This window comes from Fundulus heteroclitus, chromosome 13 (genome assembly GCF_011125445.2).
Source record: "Fundulus heteroclitus isolate FHET01 chromosome 13, MU-UCD_Fhet_4.1, whole genome shotgun sequence".
NCBI classification, from domain to species: domain Eukaryota; kingdom Metazoa; phylum Chordata; class Actinopteri; order Cyprinodontiformes; family Fundulidae; genus Fundulus; species Fundulus heteroclitus.
The window spans coordinates 7,860,069-7,880,550 of NC_046373.1; the positions used below are offsets into that span (position 1 = coordinate 7,860,069).

General features: G+C 40.3%; 1 protein-coding gene across 2 annotated transcripts in view; it reads right to left on the minus strand.

Moving 5' to 3' along the window:
• Positions 1-20,482, minus strand: part of col8a2 (collagen, type VIII, alpha 2) — an 82,809-nt gene that overhangs the window by 46,085 nt on the left and 16,242 nt on the right. The window contains exon 1 of one of the 2 annotated variants that reach the window (XM_036144981.1): positions 18,589-18,972. The exons of the other annotated variant lie outside the window; for it this stretch is intronic. The gene's annotated coding sequence lies outside the window, so the exon portion shown is untranslated. Of the gene's footprint in view, positions 1-18,588; positions 18,973-20,482 lie in introns of those variants that run through there. 2 annotated transcript variants of the gene reach the window in all.

Sequence of the window (20,482 nt, forward strand, 5' to 3'; positions counted from 1 at the left end):
TCAGTGATGCCAAATTTCTCCCCACCCTGCCCAACCGTCCACCCCCACTTCTTGATGTTCACCACATCTCCCACAGTGGTTGCACTCATTTTTGCTGGTGAGTTTTAGCATTTTTTTCCCCTCCCTTTCTTTCTCCCGCTCTCTGCTTATTTATCTACTCTGCAGGGAAAAACACAACCAGCCTCTCACACTCGTAAGGTAATGGCAACAATTTGCTTATCGTGCAAGCACAGATGTGTAAATAAATCGAGTCTAGACTGATAACGCAGACAAAAAACCTTTACCATCTGGGTTTGAAATTTGGTTTCTCGAATAATCATAAGTCAAGAGAACAAGGGTGTTTTAGCACTAATAGACTTATCACAACAACCCAGACAGTTCTAATGCTAATATCTGTTGGACCGATCAGTTAATAAACAACCCAATCAATTACTTTCCCTGTATGTCCAACCTTTCTGTGTCACTAGAGGTACTTTGTTCAGCTGTTTGGGCTCTGCTCTTGCAGCAAGAATAAAAAAAAAAAAAATCCACTAAAAGTGATTTCATGCACATTTCAGATCCCCTCTGTGGAGTAAGTGATGTACCGGTGGAGGAACACAGACAGAAAAGTTGCAGGGAGTCCAAACGATGAAGTGCATCTGAGGTTCCATATGAGGCAGAAGTTCAGCTTTACTTCACTCCGTCGTACATTCTGAAGATAAAGTTTGAATCTCTGCACTGGGAAAGTTTACTTAGACGTGTTTTGCAGATTATGGACTAGGGCAACGGTGCTCGCGAAAAGACAACTGGGCCGGGAAGTACCAAAAATGTGAAATTAACGGAGCAAAACGAGAAAATTCGAAAGTGCCAAACTGAACTAAATAAACAGACAAGCAGAGCCTTGGAGCATGCTGTTATGTCTGGCTGCCCCGAGTATTATTTGGACAATCCCAGGACCTGCGCGGTCTAACAATAAATGTATTTTGAGCTGTGTAATAGGTAAGGGCAAAGGCAAGCAAGTAGGAAGGTCACATGGAGTAGATTAGCAGACTAATCGATGTAGACTCCAGCGAGTACATTCCCAAGCGTTGTTCTCCCATTGGCCCGACATGCACCAGTGATCAAGACGGAAAAATGCAAGAGAAAAAAAAAAAAAAAAAAAAAACCTGACCCAGCTTCTGCTTAGTGGAGCTCTGGTCCTCCTTGTTATGTTGCACAGTGGCTCTTTAACAAGCAATGTAAACCCCAATGGCCTATAGAGTCCCTCCCCTAACCCAAAGAGTGGGTTGAATATAATCAGCTTAACATCACTATGACAAATGATGAAGTGTTTATACTGCTAATGGCAGGAACCTACAGCACACACATGTAAAATACAATAAAACTTCCCCTCGATGGTAGCAGTTCGTTCTGCAGTGACATCTTAACACAGCATTATGAAAAGGAAAACGAGCCTCCCGGGTCTGTTTGAAAACCAAGTTCCACACTCAAGCTTGGGAACGGCTTTGGATGAGAGGCGACACATGTTCAAGAACCAAGAGAAGAAGTGCAGTTGTCTTCTATGTAAACAGTTAGGACTCTCGTGCCCTGGACGACAGGGAACCTGCACCAGTAACACCCTGTTGTGTTCAGGTTTAAAATATCTAGCTGAGTTGAGGTGAAGTTGAATTACACGGAGGCAGTTCTCCATCCTCATTATTCCATCCTCTTTGAGGCAACACAGCAGCACCACTGTCAGTGTAACCCGCAGCGGGATGCTGCAACCATCACGTTTTATAACAAGTAAAGTTCTGGGGCTTTGAAACTATATTCTGACTCCAACAATCCTAATCCGTGCCTTGTTAGGATTAGAGAAAATACACAGTAAATTCATCCAGTTCTTGCTGGCAAACATCTTGAAAATTATGTGTTGTAAATATTCCGTACCAGAAAATAAACGATCAAATGCTTCATTAAAAGCATTAAATATATTGTATTTACAAAGTTTTTATGGCTGTCAAATGTGGATTGCATGGTGGCACGGTTCTTTCTGCAGGGCGTCCACATGTTCTCCCCAGTAACAAGTAGGTTCTCTCCAGGTGAGCTGGATTCCTTCAACACACCCAACATAACCATATCTGGTTAATTGGTCTCTGTATATCACCCATAAACTTGCTTTATGTTTGACACATCCACGAGGTCTATACCGCGGCCAAATCACGTGACTTCAGCAACTGCGCCTCTCCGCGCTGGCCAAAACCAACTTTCTACTAACTTTCGGACAGTCCCATGCAGAAAAACATGGCGGACAAGCACGAGCTTCCACTGGTGGAGATTCGACATTATGATTCAGCCCATAAGGATCGCCATGATTAATAAATTGTGAGCAGTTCTTGGAAAGAAAACGCTGTCCCTCTTGGAAGGTACGGGAAGGCCTCAAAAATGTTGGAGACAACTGCGTTTTCTAATTAGACGCCATGTTGTGTTGTAAGCTTGCCGTGGGTGTACCCCACACTGCCCCCTAGAGCACAGGAGAATCTTAGCTACAGCAGGGAGAAGCTGCACAGACTGTAAATGCTGCAAAGGTTGTGTCGGCTTGATTTGTTGAGTCTCATTGTTGCTTGGAAAGCACATGGGTCAATCGTCAACTTAGCTTAATAGAGCAAATAACTTCTTTGAACTGTGATGCAGTTTGGTCTTTTTTAAAGGAAGTATTTTATTTGTATTTAAAGAAAAATCTGCACACATAATATTTTAACCACACGTTGGCAGTTTGTGAAAATACCACCTACTGAAAGCCGGTCTTATGCAGGTGAAGACAATAAGAAAAATGTTACCTCACGCTCAGCGATCTCACAGAAGGAAAAATGTATTCTCTCTTCCAGTCAGATGTGCCTGGTATTTTTCTTCTAATTCAATATATGGTCTGTGGTTAAAATCATTCTGTTAAACTTCAGGACAGAAATCTTGTGATTGTAGAATTTGTAAACAGATGTTGTACAATCAGATATTAATAAATGCAACTCAAAGAAATTAACTCTGTAAACCAGATCTGTCCCCCCAAGATGCTCTGAGGGGGCTATTTATATGAAACCACATTGTTGCATGAGTTTTCCTTCCTTATCACTATATAATAACAAGTTATCACAGTATATCTTTACAGACAGCATTTATGGGACTCCTCACCCCACCATCCAAATCAGATTGGAAAAGCTTGGGTTTCATCTCTAAAAACATTTTCTTTAAAAAAGAGGACATAAAGGGAGGAAGGCTTTTATAAATAACGCAATTATATCTAGAGTTCCGGTTGGAAGTCTACCTGCACTGATAATGAACACAGATGTGCTGTTGTATACTACTGCATTTCTTTAATACAACCATCATTATTGTTTTTCCTTTGCTCATGATTCACAGATTCACAATTTTCATTACCTGCTCTGTGTTTGGCACCCTTCCACGTTTGGTAATATTGTTATACATTCAACTTAAACTGTACCCACCTTTACCACCCCAATCTCCATATCCCTACTGGTGTCTGGCTCCGTTAAACCTTCACTTTTTTTTATTGACACTGTAACAGTTCTGTATAAACATCTAGGAGTAGATTTCCTTTTTTGTATGAATATGGTAATAATATGATGTAATAATTAAGTTGTAATATAAAAACACCCACACAATCAATAACAATCCAATAAAAAGATAAGCTATATTAATTTCTGCCACTGCTTCTTGTGTGTTTATTTTTTCATTCGGGTGCCTTTGGTCCTTAAAAGCAGTGAGTGGGATACAGTCTGGATATGTTGTTCGGATTGACTGGTGACCGATCCAGGGTGTGCCCTAACCTCTCACCCATTGGCCTTGGAAAGCAGCCGCCACCATCCGCAGCCTAAATCCAGCAACCCTGATGGAGATGTGAACATTGCATATAACTGTCACCACTATCTATCAGCCTCAGGATCACAGCAATATATTATCAAACAGAAGCAGCAGGCATTTGTTTCAGACACAAACTTCAGACTAACACTACCGTCGTCACCAGTTTTGCTCACTCGTAAACTTTTTTGACAAGTCACACTCCAGAGAGAAAAAAAGCATGACATCTGTGATCAAGAGAATCCTGTGGAGGAACGAGATGAGATGCGAAGAAAGTTATCAGAGAACCGGTTCTTTGAATCAGACACGCATGCAATGCATACGACCCCCTTCAAAAAGGCCCTTGACCCATTGATGGTTAAAGTATACCATGCACTCTTCTTACAACTGGTGACAGGGATTGGATTAGGTTGAATCTCAGTATGAAAGCCAGTGGATTTTATGTGTTTCTCTACTTTGTTACACCTACCTTTTTCCAGCCAGTCTTTCCCCGCGTCCCTCGAGAAGAGCGCTCATGACTGTTTCGCTCTCAGACAAGTCATAAGCACACTGATATATGGTTTTCCCAGTGTTTCTAATGTTTTACATATTTCCTCATTTTACAAATGCCCTTTTTTATAAACTGCAAATGGAAAACATCTGTGAACCAAAGAAAGTTTAGTATCTCTGAAGTTCACCTTCTTTGTATCTGCATGACTGTTGCAAGGATTTCAAGCATTTGATCGACTGTGTTAGGTTATTTTAATAACTACTTAAGGAAAAGCTGAACTATTTGCAACACAAAAATCAAAGTGGTTACATTTGTTCCCATCAAGATGGGACCCACGTGTAAATGTCGGCAGGCTCAGTCCATTCAAAAATATCGCAAAAAGACATCCAGAAGTGTTTTGTTAAATACGCCATTCACTGTGACATTAGTGACATCTTGTGGCAAAGTTGCAGATTGCAACCTAGGGAATAAGGACTGCCTGACTACAGAAATTACAACGATTGGAAAAATTCGTCCAACTTCAGAGCCAATGCTTGATTTGTCCACTCCAGGCTGCCATACAAATGATCAAATGCAGGTAATCAGATCGCAAAAATAACACTTTCGAGCAATTTTAAAGACGTTTGGCACACAGCTCATTCATTGTGCCAGTTTATTCAGCACTTACACTCATCAGCCTAACGTTGAGATGGACAAAGGTGCTTTGTTTTTTTCTTTCTTTCTTTCTTTTTCTTTTCTGTTTCTTTTTCAAAAACAGCAGCTGGATTTGACATTGATTAAAGGGGTGAGAGTGAACCTAAAACAGGCGCAGGTTGTAAAAAAACAGAAGGCTTGAAAAACGAAATACCTTCACTCTGCCAAGCAAGCGTAGAGTTTGAAATGCGGCAACTCTAAGAAAAGGAGAAAGAGTAAAAGATTCTTCGATGCTCCTGCAGCCCGTTCTTTTCAATGTCTCCTCTTCAAACATCAGGTTTAAATCAGCAGGATGTCATACGGCAGGGACATAGTATTCAGAACACATCCTGTCAATATTACAATCTGGCAGACATCATCACATCCTTGCCTTGTTTCTCCCCCCCCCCCCCTTATTATCAATTCCTCTTCCTTCCAGTAAAAAAAAAAAAAAAATTATGCAGAAGAAGCGTCATCTGTTGGAAATAATGGTGTCAAGAGTAGAATGATTGGATCCCGTATTGCACCACAAACTGAGATATAACTCTACTCTGAAAAAGACTTGTCAGCTATTACATCCCTTGAGACTAAGAGCATTTAAAGTTTATCTTATTGCAAGACTCCTCGGGTATTAGTGACCCTGTCGCTTGGGTTAAGCAGTATGCCATCAGGGTAAACAAATAATGGAGTAGCAAAGAGGCTAATTCATGTAAAAATGCTGTGTCTGTAGCAAACACATGCCCCCTGCTAGTTTCTGTTGACATTAGCTTAAACCTTTGGCCAGATCAAAAGACGCCACATGGTTGCAAACCGAGTTCTCCTGAGAGTGAACCTTTTTTTTTTTTTTTCTCTCTCATTGACGTTTTCACTTACTTCACGTCTTTCCTCTACTTTCTCCCCCTTCCTCACCCATTTTCTGCTATCACGTTGCCCCGTTCCAAATCCGATTTTCGTGATGTCCCACTTTCGATCTATCAACGGGCCTCTTTTCTAGCCCCCTTGCTCATGTTTTCCATACCTCTATCACACTTTCACCACATGGCAGGAAGACTAGGGTTTGTGCGGTTTCTGCCCAGCGTTTGGGAGCATTCCAGCTCGAAAATCTGCGAAGCTGGGGCCGGTTTTCGGTTAGTCTTGGTGAAACAGCCTGGCCCTATTGTTAGGAAATGACAATTTTTCTGGTTCAAATTACAAATGAGGCAATGCCGCAGTTCTTTTTTTATTTTTTTTTTCAAACATCTTGCAGAGAAAACAGCAAGAAAAGTGCGGCAAGAAAGAAAGAGCGTTCCCATCTGCAAACCACATGAATGTGAGTGGTAATTGATTCAAAGCCCTCTGTAATTAAGGATTATGTTGGTTGGCCGAAGAACATCCTCCAGAGGTGGCTGTATTTCTGTAGCTTTCAGTTTTCAAACAATCACAGACCCGCATGGTTAATGTCAGCTTCAGGGGATGTTTTGTTTCCATTTGCATTTCCACTTCTGCCATATATCATGCTTTTAGTTCAGGTCACGTATCTCTTTGGCCTTGTTCATTTAACTTGATGTTTTTCTTGCCCAATGGAAATGTTAATGCATTGTTAGAATATTAGTATTATTATCATTTAAAGCAATCTCATTCAAGAGTATGCAAAAATGGGACATCATTGCACCAGTGGATAGACTGCTAGCTGAATGATATTTTGATTGGAAGAAACATTGTATGGGGAAGGCTGTATAACATTTATAATACTGGGAAAATGATTTGCCCCATTTCAGATTTAAAAAAAAGAAAGTAATTTCCCTCTTAACCTAATACTCTTTCTGTCATCTATCCTTCACAGTTACTTGCACTTCTGTCTGTGAACTTGGATTGTTTTCAAGTGTCATGAAGAGCCTGTTTAAGTTAATGACCCCGCATCTCATTCAAATTAAACGTCAGACTTTGGCCTGTTTAGGTCAGTTTATTTTCACAGTTAAAACACTGATTTGTAACTTCAAAGGAAAACAAGCCTTCACCCAGATAATCTAAAAAGTCCTAATAACAAAAACTAAAACCATCCCTGTTCAGTTGAACGTTAATTTATTTCAATGCGTTAATAAAAAAAAATAAAAAACACTACTGTACATTCAAATACAGTAGTGTTTTTTCAAATGAAATGGAATTCATTAACAATAACAAAACTCACAATCCCAACTCTTCAATGAAATTGTTTTGGATGCCTTTTTAACCCTTTTACAGGAGGTTGGCCTTTTTTCTAACCAAATTCACTTTAAAATTTAGCTCCACTGTATCGGACTGAACATTGACCTCTGTTGAGTGGTCATTTAGGGAGATGGGGAGGTTGAACTCTGGTGAGCTGAAGAAGAAGGAACCTGCAAATTTGACTTGAAATAAGTAATGAAATGCATTGGTACTTTCCAGTAGCTTTCATAAGTCTTTGTTTGTAAAAATGTTAGGGAAATAGAAAGCAAGAATCTGTGGCTCCTGAAATAGAAGATCAGACGGAAAATGATAATCTGATCGAGTTCCAGTTCAAACAAAGCCGCTCCATCAAGCAGATCATCACCAGAATTTCTCTGGATATTTTTAACTCCACATTTCATTCATGGCAGCCATTTCAGCAGATTTGTAACGAAGCATGAGAAGCTGCTCCACACATTGATCGTCTCAGGACGCTTCACAATTGGTGTCATTGATATCCATGCTTGACAAACAAATTGACTTGTTGAACCCACTGTTCAACCCATTTGGGGGTACGTTTGGGCTCAGATTTCCATTACTTGTGCTCAAGCCTGAACTTGCTTACTGATTATTATGTATTTACAGGCTAAAAAAAATATTTTGGATATGTCTTCCTTAAGACCAGTAAGTCTACCTGACAATTAAAAACCTTTCCTTTTTTATAGCCATTCAGGTGCATATTCAGATTGCTCTGCTGCACAATACCAAGTGTGCTTGTACCGCAGGTCATGAATTGTCTCGCCTCTCTACTGACATGGTGGTGGATTTCCGCAGGACAGGCTCACCACTTTGACATGGGTGAGCATCTGGGAAACTGAAACTGAAATAGTGGACGCTTCCAACCTGAAAATCAAACTGGACTGTAGTCACAACACTGATGCTCTTTACAGAACGCGTCAGAGCAGACTCTACCTGCTGACGACACTAAGGTCTTTTGGAGTCCATGTCAACTTCTCTCTCACTTTCTTGCTGGGGCACTTGATATTCCCCTCTAAGGCACAATGACGGATATTTCTATCCTATTCTCGGTATTCACCTTAGACTGTTGTGGTTTTTGCCTTGAAAATGTATGACGAATCATGAGCTTAACTGAGGCAAGTGATGCGTGCACTGCCTATAGGAACCTTTACCTCTAGAAAGGCTCAGCATTGTTTCATGCTTTCAATGTTCCTAAACAATGGCTCTGTTGTTCACTGCAGACATAAAGCCGTAGAAATGGCTTTGTAACCCTTTCCATACTGCTATAGTATGTAACTGATGTTGTGTTATCTGTTCTCAAATTTACCTTGATTGGTTCATGGTGTCTTGCCTTTGTGGATCGCAACTTCGTGTTTTCAGGCAGATTCTCCCACCTTGGGAGCAGGGTAACTCTTCATTACTGTACTTGTGTAACATCCTTAACTTTGCATTTGCAGAGGAAAATTTAGCAAAAGGCTGACATAAGGTAAAGAGAGGCATTGCCATGCAAATACTTTTGGTGTTTCTCTTTACTATCACCATCAAACATTTTCCCTCCTCGAATTCTGCCCTGCACATTGTTTCCTTCATCTGATTTTTTATTATTTTCAAACTGCAACTCTAAGTGCCCAAACTGCATCATGTATGCTTACTCAAACTGTATCATATGTGCTTATGTTTTATCCCGCAATATATTACATATATTACAGGGATAACCCTAAACAAGAGTGCTTTGGTAGTAACTATGTACATGCACCGGCACACAGACCTACAGACAGATATTTAATCAAGAGCACAGTCCTTCCTTAAAGCAATGCTCCAGATCAATTGTCTCAAATGAGCTTAAATAAATCCAGTCACTTTAGTTTTATCATTTCACTACCTTGCTGCTAAATACCGGAAAGGTTTAAGACAAAAGCCTCGAAGGGATGGTTATTCTGCACATTCAATAATGCATTTCAGAACTGCAGTATGAGATACAAGTTGGTCAATCAGCTCATAGTCTGTACAGGAAATATTATTTTTCTGAACCAAATACACTCAGATATAACATCTGAGAGAAAAGGCACCAAGCACTCAGTTGTAATGGTAAAGAAAAACAAGCCTGGAAAATTGTTTTGGTATTTTTTTTTTTCCACCTGCTCAATTCACTGGATCCACAACTGTCATGTTCAAAGATTGAATTGCATAATCTTTAGTTTATTTAATCTTTGAATAAAACTATTTTTTGATGCTTGGTGACAAGGTGACAGCTGAAATATTTTTTCAAACCGCAATCACCAAAAGTATTTTCCTGTAGTCTGTCTGAGCGGTCCCAAGGTCTGCTCCCAGGAGGAGGTTGTGGGAAAGCCACTAGGAACTGCTCCACGGCTCTTCAGGTTCATGACTTAAGGCCGCTACACACTCCAAGAGAACAGAGACAATTTGTCATCGGTGCCGCAGCGAATGATGTTATGTTGTTCCCACAGCCCTGTCTTTGAAGGTCTCCCTGCTTGTTCTTGACACAACGTTGGGGAAGAACCTTTTTCTCAAGGGCTGTCCGACTACTGTACTGTGATTGGACAGGAGTTAGATGGGTGTGTTTATGTGGGAAACGGAAATGTCTCACATGTGTGGAACCTTAGTTGCAACTCGCGCAGCCCCGCAGTTCAACTCTAGCGGTTTAGGTGGTCGAACGTGTTAATTCCACTCACTTGCAGCATTGACGCTATAAATTAGCCTAGCGGCGCAGTCCTACCCCTGTAGCATCGCACGTCCCTGGTACTACTGCCTTTAATCCAGAGTCATTTCTTTCTCTAGGTACCTAGGTAGCTACCTCTTGTCTAATCCAATAGGAGGAAGACACCATACTTCTGGAAATATACTGGAAACCCCTTATAAAACTCACCAGAAACGCTTTAGCAACTTAACAAAGTCGAAGTTTTGAGTGACTTTGGAGTAAGAGTGCCTCCCACTGTTGGGCCACGACAGTTTCACTTTCTGTATAAACAATTGGGATCAAGAGAAAATGAAAGCTGCTTCTATTGGGCAGCAGGTTGCAGCTTTCTTCATGTCTAATGTGTTTCTTCTGTATTGCAACAAAACAGAGGCCTGCCATACTCTTATATTAGGAAAAACGCTGTGAGAAATCTGCTATAATGCTGCGTTTTGTAAATTGCGAGAAGGAGCTGCTGAGCAAGAAAAGAATGGTTGAAATGTTTTCCTGATTGAACACCTCATCAGGTAGAATACAGATATCGCCAGGAAAGCAAGACAGTTAAGGTGGCAGAGGAAAACACAAAACACTTGAACAATAAATTGTAAAGTTTTCGGGAAGCTAAACGGAACACCAGAAGAAGTGAAAAGTGGTGATGATCAAAACAGTGCAGCAGCTGAACATGTACATCTGAGCACTATGACTGGAAATGGAGGTAACGCCTTAAACACACTAAACACGGATAGAAGTGACTTAACGGCTACTCGATACGACAACATTATACAAGAGTCTATCTTACAGGATCACTTGACAGTACCATCATTGGATTGTATCAGGGGCCACCAACATGGTGCCCGCGGTCACCAGGTAGCCCCCAAGGACCATATGGGGTGCCTACAAGCCTGTTAAAAAAATAGCACAACCCTCCAGTGAACTGCATTTAAAATGCTATTTAATTCAATTGCTCTTACTTTTTAATCATACTTGTATTTACATAGATTTAAAAAATGACGAAAGTATTAAAAACATGTTTATATTATGTAAAGTTAAGCGTGGACTCTTGAAGTTCAAATGTCAGTACATGTAGCCCTTTGTATGGCATGGTACCGATGAAGTAGCTCTCATTTTCAAAAAGGCTGGTGATCCGTGGATTATACCAATGACAGTTGTGAAGATTTTGGGAATGATTTTGACCTTCACATTCATTTTTTCAAGTGTTATCTATATGTGAGGACTATAATACAGATTTGCTTCATATGAGTATTCCTAGGCCCACAAATGATTTAATCAACACTATTTACAGCTTGGCTCTTTCCCCCGAAAATCACAGAGTAACATCCCAAGTTTTTATTTTCATACATGACATTGTAAATAAATCTCTAGGATGACTATAAATGAATGACATAAGAGATGATTTACCAGTATTTATCATATACGACACAAATTATAGAACTACCAGAAATGAAGAGCAAAAATCAAACAGAGGAGGCCAAAAGTCAGGTAAAAAAATATTTATAAGCAGAGAGGTCAACAAAATAATTAATTAACCTTATGAAACCTATTTTTCAAAGTGTTCATGAAACTGTACAGTAAAAACTGTCCAATAAAGGTATATACTAACAATAACAATAACAATAAGCATAATCCTCCTTGGATCATGAAAGGTTTATAAAACATCTGTAAAAAGAAAAATATGCTGTATAGAAACTTCATAAGATTAAATCCCAAAGAAGCAGAATCTGAATATAAGAAATACTAAAACAAATTAGTGAGTATTTTAAGAGTATGTAAAAAAAAATATCTAAAAAAACAAACAAACAAACAAAAAAAAAACAGCGGATTTACTGACTTGCAGCATTCACTCCTCCTGAAAGAGCATGTAGCCACAGAGGACAGTCGCCTGCATTGTCATTGACTTTGCAGCAATCCCTCATACAGTGGATGCATGTATCACCGGGGAACATCGAGAAACACAGGACAAAAAAACAGGCACACAGACACACCCACAGCTAAGGACAATTTTGAACTGTGGGAGGAAGCCGGAATACCCAGAGACAACCCACGCATGCACAGGGAGAACAACTCATTATGTTGTAATGCCGCAATATGTGATAATGTAATAAAATCGGGCTACTTTACTTTCGCATTTTGTAACAATCTGCGCAAAATGTAACGATGTTATTAGATTACGTGGCAGAACGTAGAACAAAAAGTGTTCAAGGGTTTTTATTACATTTTGTGTCGATAATTACATAATGACTTAGACTTAGACAACTTTATTTGTCATTCTGCATGCACAGAGTGCACACAGAACAAAATTTCGTTTGCATACAGCTTGGAAAATCACGGTAAATTGCAGTAAATTAGAGTAAATTACAGTAAATTTCAGTAATGCGGTATCAATGATGTGTTATGGCATTTTGAAGCCAGATTTTATTACATTATTACATTTTACAGCGTTAGATTACATAGTTCAATGCCGCACTAGGTAACTGAGGGAATTTCAAAGACTGGAGACAAACACCACTTCACCAATTGTAGACCGATCTCTCTGCTGCCACCATTTGTAAAAACACTAGAGAAGTTGTTTGATAGTTGACTGGAATCAGTTAAGCATAAATTGATCAGTGAAAGTCAGTATGAGTTTAAATCAAAATTATCAACATTAACCATATTCTAGAACAGGGATTCCCAAAGTGTGGTCATTGAAGTAGTTGAGAGTAAACGTCTTTTAAATGTTGCATAATATATCAATATACAGTGAATAAAGAAGCTGTTTGTAATTTATTATTACAGGTTACCAAATTAACTTGTAATCAAGTTAAGCCATTTTGTTGAAACTATTGCCTTCAACAGGCAGTGGAGGAAATGTATCTGTGTGTGATCCTGTGATACATGTGTCACTGGCAAAGCATATATTTCCTACTCAAGAAAGTCTATATCTGTGAAATAAAATGCATTTCATAACTCCGCTCCAAGGGGATCATAACACTGCCATAACCCCAGTCTCTTTTCTCTTTTTTTAAGAACACCTACGCATATGTCTAAATCAAGTTCAGACGGAACAATAACAAAGTCTTGAGATTTTTAGTCTCACAGGAGTTGTTCCCCAACTGTTATTCACTGTTGACTCGTCTGAGCGATCCACTGTATATCTATGATGGATCAGAAGTGAAATAATAAAAATAAACGTTTGACTTTGGAAAATTTACTGTAACATGATGAAAAGAGAGATAATGGGGGTTTTATACTGAGTAGTTGACCCCGTAAAGAGTTGGCCCCGTGTCCTGCTTTTGAAAGCTCCAAACAAAACCCTTGCCAGACAGTGAACTGGAGGGCAATGAGGTAGCACAGTCAAAAGCAAAAGGCAAATATTAAATCTTTCCAAATGAACCAGATGCATAAAAGCTACCCATGCTTGGACTGACTACCATCGGCAAACTAAACACACTTTCATTGCGCTCTAGAAAATGGCATGGTAATAACATACAACTGATCTGTGTACTTAAACTAATCTTGTCTTGGATCAAATGTGGACTAATCCAGCACTGGGCTAATTAATCATGGAAAAGGCTCAGGGTTTGGGATTTGACAAATTATATAAACCAGAGTTGTGAACCCAAAAAAATATTTAAAGTGACTAATGTCCAACATTAAGAGTTTATTCACACCAGGAAAGTCATTTGGTCTGCTTTTGTGGTCCAGACCAAGAGCGGACGTTGTTTTATTTTATTTATTTTGTTTTGTTTTGTGCAGTTTGCTTTCACACTGTACTTTTTGCAAGTGAACTATAACTTGTAAACAAAGCAATGTGTGTGACAATCGTTCTTCCCATTAGACATAAGTCACTAGGGCGGGACGTAGCACAGACCTGTAAAATTGAAGAAAAACTACCATGGATATACTGAGTACAGCACCTCTGTTTTGCATATTTGTGCTGTTATATGGTAGCTCACGCGTGACGTCATTGTTTACATTTATTTTCGAAATGTAAACAATCCCTACGACTTGTTGTGCTCCCGGTTGCACACAGAGGCATTCCAAATCGTTGGATGTACGTTTCTTTCGTTTACCGAAGGACGAATAAAGACCAAAGAAATGGATATTTTCAATGAAGAAGGACCCAGGCAGACAATCCCAATCGACTGTGGGAGCCATCATACCCCGACAGAATTTGCAGTCTACACTTCATCTCCGGTAAATACAACTTAATTTTGCACTGGTCATTGTTCTGCTTAAATAATTAAAGCCGCAAGCGGCGTCGATCGGCCCTGCAGCCAAGCGCCGCTCTGGCTGCAGGTATACCAATATTTATAATTGGTATACCAATTTTAAATATTGGTATACCATTTAAAATACCAATATTTTAAATGGTATTTTAATACCATTTAAAATATTGCCTCTCTATTGTTAATGATTCTGTAATCATCATTTTTTCATAATTGATGATGTTCTGCTCCATCATGACCAGGTACTTTACTTTTCAATGACATGCTATTCTTCCATCCATATGGTTTTATTTTCACACTAAAGGATCAATTGAAAGTTGTGGAAAGAAATTTCAATGAGTACCAAATAGTCAGAAACATGTTAGTCGAAATAATCAGACACCAAGTGGAGTGGCTGTGGATGCTACAGGTTTAAACTCATGGGAAGGCCATGTGGGAGTGTTTTTCTGTCATCACACCTTCCAATGTTATACGATAAACTCAGTGAACTCAATTCAAAATGTTGGTCAGAAGAATCAGAAAGTCTATTTTCTTCTTAGCTGACCTGGTGTTTGGTCAAAACTGCTGTAGTGACCAGAAACAACTTTAGAGAGAGAGTGGCAAATTAAAATTTAGATAATGGTTAAACCATTAGTCAGCTTAGATAATATTTTATGTGTGCTTTTGGATTAAATAAGTCAGCAGGAAATATACTTAAATGTGATTAGTAACAAATAAAACAAATGTAGTGCTTGTAATTCATTTGGCTGTTCCTGCCACTGACATAGTCGTTGGGTTAAAAAATTAATCTAGTTTGTGGTATTGACAACCCTTATCTTCCCAATATGACTCTTATATCAGAGATATTAAGGGAAACAGCATTCATTCATTTAGATTAAAATTGAATCAAAACTGAGTCTGAGCAGTAAAAGATGAAGATATCAGTCCATTAACTGAGAACAGCAATGCTGTGTGACCGACAGAGAAGTTCTCATCAATTTTTATTTATTTATTTTTTTTTGTGCTGGGCTCCCTTTGCAAACACAAGACGCTGCTCTGAAAGAAAGACAATTGGAGGAATCCAAAATTGCCTCCAAACTGCATTCCTTTAAACACATTCTGCGCCTTGTTCGGCTCTAAGTAGTGACAATCTGGCAATCAGCATCTGGCCTGAGAGAAATAATTTGCTTTGACAGCTGTAACAAGGCCAAAAAAGATTAGGGGAGAAGTTTGAAGGAGGGGTGGGTGGGGTTGTGGTAATGCGGTGTTGACAACCTCCACCTTCACCACGGTTGTCTTTCTACCAGAGTTCCTGCGATAAGTCCCGCCCGATAGATGCTGTTCTCAACCCTTTCCGCTCTCAGAGCCCTTTCTAAGAGCGAACCGACTGCTGACAGAGTCAATGGGAGGTGGAGGAAAAATAACAAGGGGTGTCTGCCAAGGCTCCTACTGCTCGCTCTACCGTTTTCCTGCTCTCTCTCTCTCTCTCTCTCTCTCTCTTTCTCTTTCTCTCCCTCTCTCTCCCTCTCTCTCCCTCCCCATCCTCCGGTTGCCGCCAACCTAATGGAAAAACTTCCTCTGCTCCAGACAGTTATGAGAGATTGAAACCACGAGTAGGATATTGATAAACTAAGATATGGAATAGCAGGCAAATAAATCACAGCGCAATAAGTGAAGCTTCCACATGAAAGGTAATTAGACTCTTTTTAGTTTCCCTTTCTTCATGTGGTTGTCCTTTGGCTCGTACAGAGCCATGACAGTCTCTCTAGAAATAAGCTGCTCCATCCCTTTCGGAGGGCCTGATATTTGTGTCGATTCACTATCTTGGCTCATTGCAGACCAATTTCCACATATGTCATCTAACTGTCCGGGCCAAGATGGCTACTGGTGGAGTGAAAACAAGCTTAAAGAGTATAAACAGAAGGAAGGAAAAGTGCAAACCTTCAAGCATCTGCGCAAAAAAAAAAGAAAAAAAAGAAAGTGTTTATGGATTTTACTGGGTCTGTCTTTTTCTCTCCGTTCCCCTTTTTAGCCTGAAAAACAAATCCGGCCTATTAGTCTTGAAAGTTTTGGTCCAAGCTTTGATTAAGACCAGAACCTATATTCGTTTCCCCACCACCCTTCACTGCAGTTCCTCTTTCAGCATTTCACCAGAACCGGTTAGCATTGATTCTAATGTGCGCTGAAGACTATTTAAGCATTTCTGGCTGAAATTACAGATACTGGCAAAAGGGGAAAAAAACACGCTTCACAAAAAAAAACAAAAAAAAAAAAACACACACTCAAAGCCAGATTTTAACTGATAGCAGTGGTCCATTTTTACTTTGTTTGCTCTAAAAGGCATAAAGGAACAAAAGGCTTTCATTATAGAACTGTATGTGCGCTTCTTTTTCGGTGCTTTAGTGTTCTGGAGGTGTTTTGGATCCCAGTACACTAAAGTACAAGGAGGGCGTATAGTTCTGCTGGAGAATGACTGGCATTCTCCTTCATTTCCTGTTAGCACTGAAAGTAGCACAGGCACATGTGCTGGCCAACCCTTGAAAACAAGTGGACATGCAAAAGCATTAAGTAGCTTGGTGGGAGAACAAAGGAAAAAATAACAATGAAAAGCAAACTTACATCCCTCCAAAAGACTCAAGCCAGTGGGACGGTTGCTATGCCCGCAGAATGTGAGCGCAGTACAACACAACTTTAAATACATTCACCAGTACAACATGAAACCTCCCATGTACACAGTGCCATGTGTTCTGGGACTGGGTGTTTGGTGGGAAGCAGCCAGCTACACTGCCCCCTTGTGGACACACACTGCAGCATGTTTTACAAGGCAGAGAAGATATATTTATGTATGTATGTATGTATGTATGTATGTATGTATGTATGTATGTATGTATGTATGTATGGACGGGTGGAGGGACAGAATTTAAGACACTATGGGATGGATGGATGGATGGATGGATGGATGGATGGATGGATGGATGGATGGATGGATGGATGGATGGATGGATGGAGCTCCGACTCTATGAGTGTGTTGCTATATTTTGAAATCTGTGTTTACTTTGAGTGCTAAACCCATGTAGCTGTTTGGACTACACCAAAGCTTAGGTACACCACATGTGCCCTTGAGAATACCTAGCGTCACCATTGTTTGTGCATGCTTGGTTGTGTTTTGGCACTTTGCGCAAGTGGCCTGAACAAGCCTGGCATGTGTGGTTTTAGAAATAAACCGCTCGCACGAGCGCACACTTGAGCTGCTTGCAACCTCAAGTCAGCCTCTGGCTTTTCAGCTTCCGCCCAGCGGAGACTGCGAATCACTGAAAGCCAGAGACCAAGGACTGCCTATCAACGGCGTAAAAGGACTGGCATCACCCATGTCGTTGACGTTATGAAGAGAAATCGCATATAACTATAACAACAAGTTGCACAAACCAGTATTTAATGACCTGGAAGTAATTAATTCAATGTCAAGAGAGAGCCCAGAACATCAGATTAACTCAGGTTTTAACATCATTATACCTCGATGACATTTTGTGAATTTATCGTGTGTCCCACGGTCCTGACGTTCACATAACAGACATGATAGTTACAGAAACTCTTGCGCTAGTTCGACACACATGCTTCTACACCTGTGGTCAATTTTCCTCACCATATGCCTGAAAAACAGAGGGATGCTGCAGAATGTTTTGGCATTTTCAAAGTCCAGACCAACGGTCTTTTCCTATGAATGTTTCCCGATGCACTAATCATCATGGTAACGGTCTTTTTGTTTCTCATATGGGACACCCAGACTTGGAGTCACAACTATCTGTCCTCTCTGCGTTTTCGGTGAAGGGATGTTGTTACCGAAGGAATGCAGCGTCGCTTGCCAGAGGCGTCACAATGGATGGAATTAAGCAACAGTGGAGGAGAAGAGAGAGGAGAAGAAAGAGAAAGGAAGCAAAGAAAGTAGTTTTTAACTTCTGATATAATGAGAACATATCTTTAAGTTCCATTTTTTGCTGAGATTCATCCCGTTGCATGGTATTTATTTTGCATCCATTCTCGAACATAACCTGCTACTGCACTGATCTGCAATACACTGTCCCTGTTTAACATCATCGACACCCCCCCCCCCCCCCAAATGTGTGGGATGAAGACCATCTAAGTCCAGTAGTGGAATTCACATGCTCAAAGAAGAATTTAGAATGACGTTTCTTTCCAGATGATTGAGCTATTTATAACATAAATTCAAAGGAAGGTGGTCAAGGAGAGGTTTTGTGATCAGGCTGTATCCACATTCTTTTTAATCTGCAAGTTTGGTACTTAGTGCACTAGCTTAGGGGTGAGGAGATTTATTCGGGTCTTATGACTGAGATGCGGAATCTGTTTTTCATACATTTTTCCCCCCTTTCCTGCTCTCTCCTTCTGTTTCTCTTGGCCCGCTTCACCTCAGCCACATGTGATAAAATGAAATAATGACAGGACGTAAGGATGCAAGCAGAGCCAGAGGAAATGTGAGCACAGGTAGCGCTTACCTCTCTCTCTCTCTCTCTGCTCGGCTTGAAACGCAGACCGGTCTGGGCGGCTGTGGACGTGCTATTCAGGTGGGTCTCTCTCTCTTCTGCCACCCTCCTTGGTTCAGCCACGCGAGTCTCCCATGAGATTTGGCAGTGTCGGGTATTTAGCAAACATGCAGCCAAAAATAAGGAGAGGTGTCCTCAAGGGAAAAGAGCCGGCTCTCTAAACTGGTCCAGTGCTGTTGCAATTGCAGAAAATCAAAAAAAAGACAACAACAAAAAAAAAAAGGATGAAAACAACCAAACACACAACTCAAAATTGGATATTCTCTGCTGCACGTGAAGAAAACCCGATTTTCTAATTATTCTGTGTCTGGCAAGAAAAATTTCTAAAAGCAAGGTCCAACCACGTGCTTTTTGGAAGAGATGGTGAAGCCCAGGGAGAGGATGAAAGTGAAGGAAGAGGGGAAAAAAAATCCCCTCTGTGCTGTCTTCAAGCGGTCCAGGCGCAAGTCTGAGGGGCACCTTCCCAATCCGTGCACTCTCACTCTCCAGGGTGGAAAGTAGGAGGGAAGGAGCAGGACAGAGAGGGAGAGGGAGTGGAGGGAAACTCAGTGTGTCAGTCTGTCAGGTCAGGCAGGCAGGCAGGCGCGCAGCAAGGCAGTGTATTTGGAGCTGAAGGCTGTGGGTCCCACTCCAGAGACTTATAACCAGGGGCTGCGCACCTCTCTGGCTTACAGTCCGCCGATTCCTCTCCCCCTGGCTTATTTTTGGGGAAAGACAGACTGAATTGTTCATTGGGTTTAACCTCCTTCGTACAAAAAAACAAGTGTCTGTTCTTGTAAGCAGAGAGGAGGGAGGGGAGTGAGCAGGACGGGGTGGGCTACACGGCAAAGAGAGGGGTGGGGTAGGATGATGTGAAGGGAATTAAAAAAAAAAAAATGAAAATGGAAATTTGGGAGAGCCTTTTGGCCTTATTCTGCCTTTGTCCAACTCGCGTCTAAGACATCACTCCATTCCCCGCGTCATGACTTTTCAAGTCAGGTAAAGTTTTAGGAAAAACCCTTTAGTCTGGTGATTATTATTTTGTAATATAAAATATATTCCAGTTTGTGTGTTCATGGAGCATGTCCTTTTTAGGATTGCTTGTCCCAATCATTGATTCAAATAAGTTAAGATTACGATTTTTCTAATTACAAGGCCCATCTGATACTACATTATAATTAATGTCACCAAAGCTACATATGTGCCTAAATTTGGGGAGGGTAGTCTTAACTGTCAAATTATCAACCTCAATCCTTTAACTAATGTCAAATGTGGTCCTTTTCCAGGTTTCCCTTGAAAAAGAGATATTAATGTTATGGGACTTTTGGGGAATCATTATTATTATTATTATTATTATTATTATTATTATTATTAAATCGTTATTTATACAGGTAGCCTTGTTGAAGGCACAAATTCTCATTTACAAGTAAGACCTGTTAACAATAGAGAAATGTTACATAACCAAAACACCTAAACAGAAATGTGTTACTTGAACACGAGGTAATGAGGAAAGCAATTAAAATGTGTACTTGTAAAAAAAAATGTGCATAGCTTTATTATTTTGTTCCTAACACATACAACTACAGTCTTCAGTAAACCTATATCCTCCCTCAGCTTTGCTACACTGATAAGCTAATGTTAGCAGCTTCCTGTGCTTTTTGATACGTCCTGTTGATAAGTCCACACGTAGTATATTTTGATTAGGTTCCAGTTAATTGTTTCCAGATATAATTTACTGGAAAAGTTGTTTACCTGCTTAATGAACTTTCATGTAGGTTTTTACTTTGAACTCCTTCTTTATCTTCTTTGGGATTTTCCCTTTCATGGATCGCCACAGCGTTTGGATCTCTTTCTTTAGGCCTCCTGT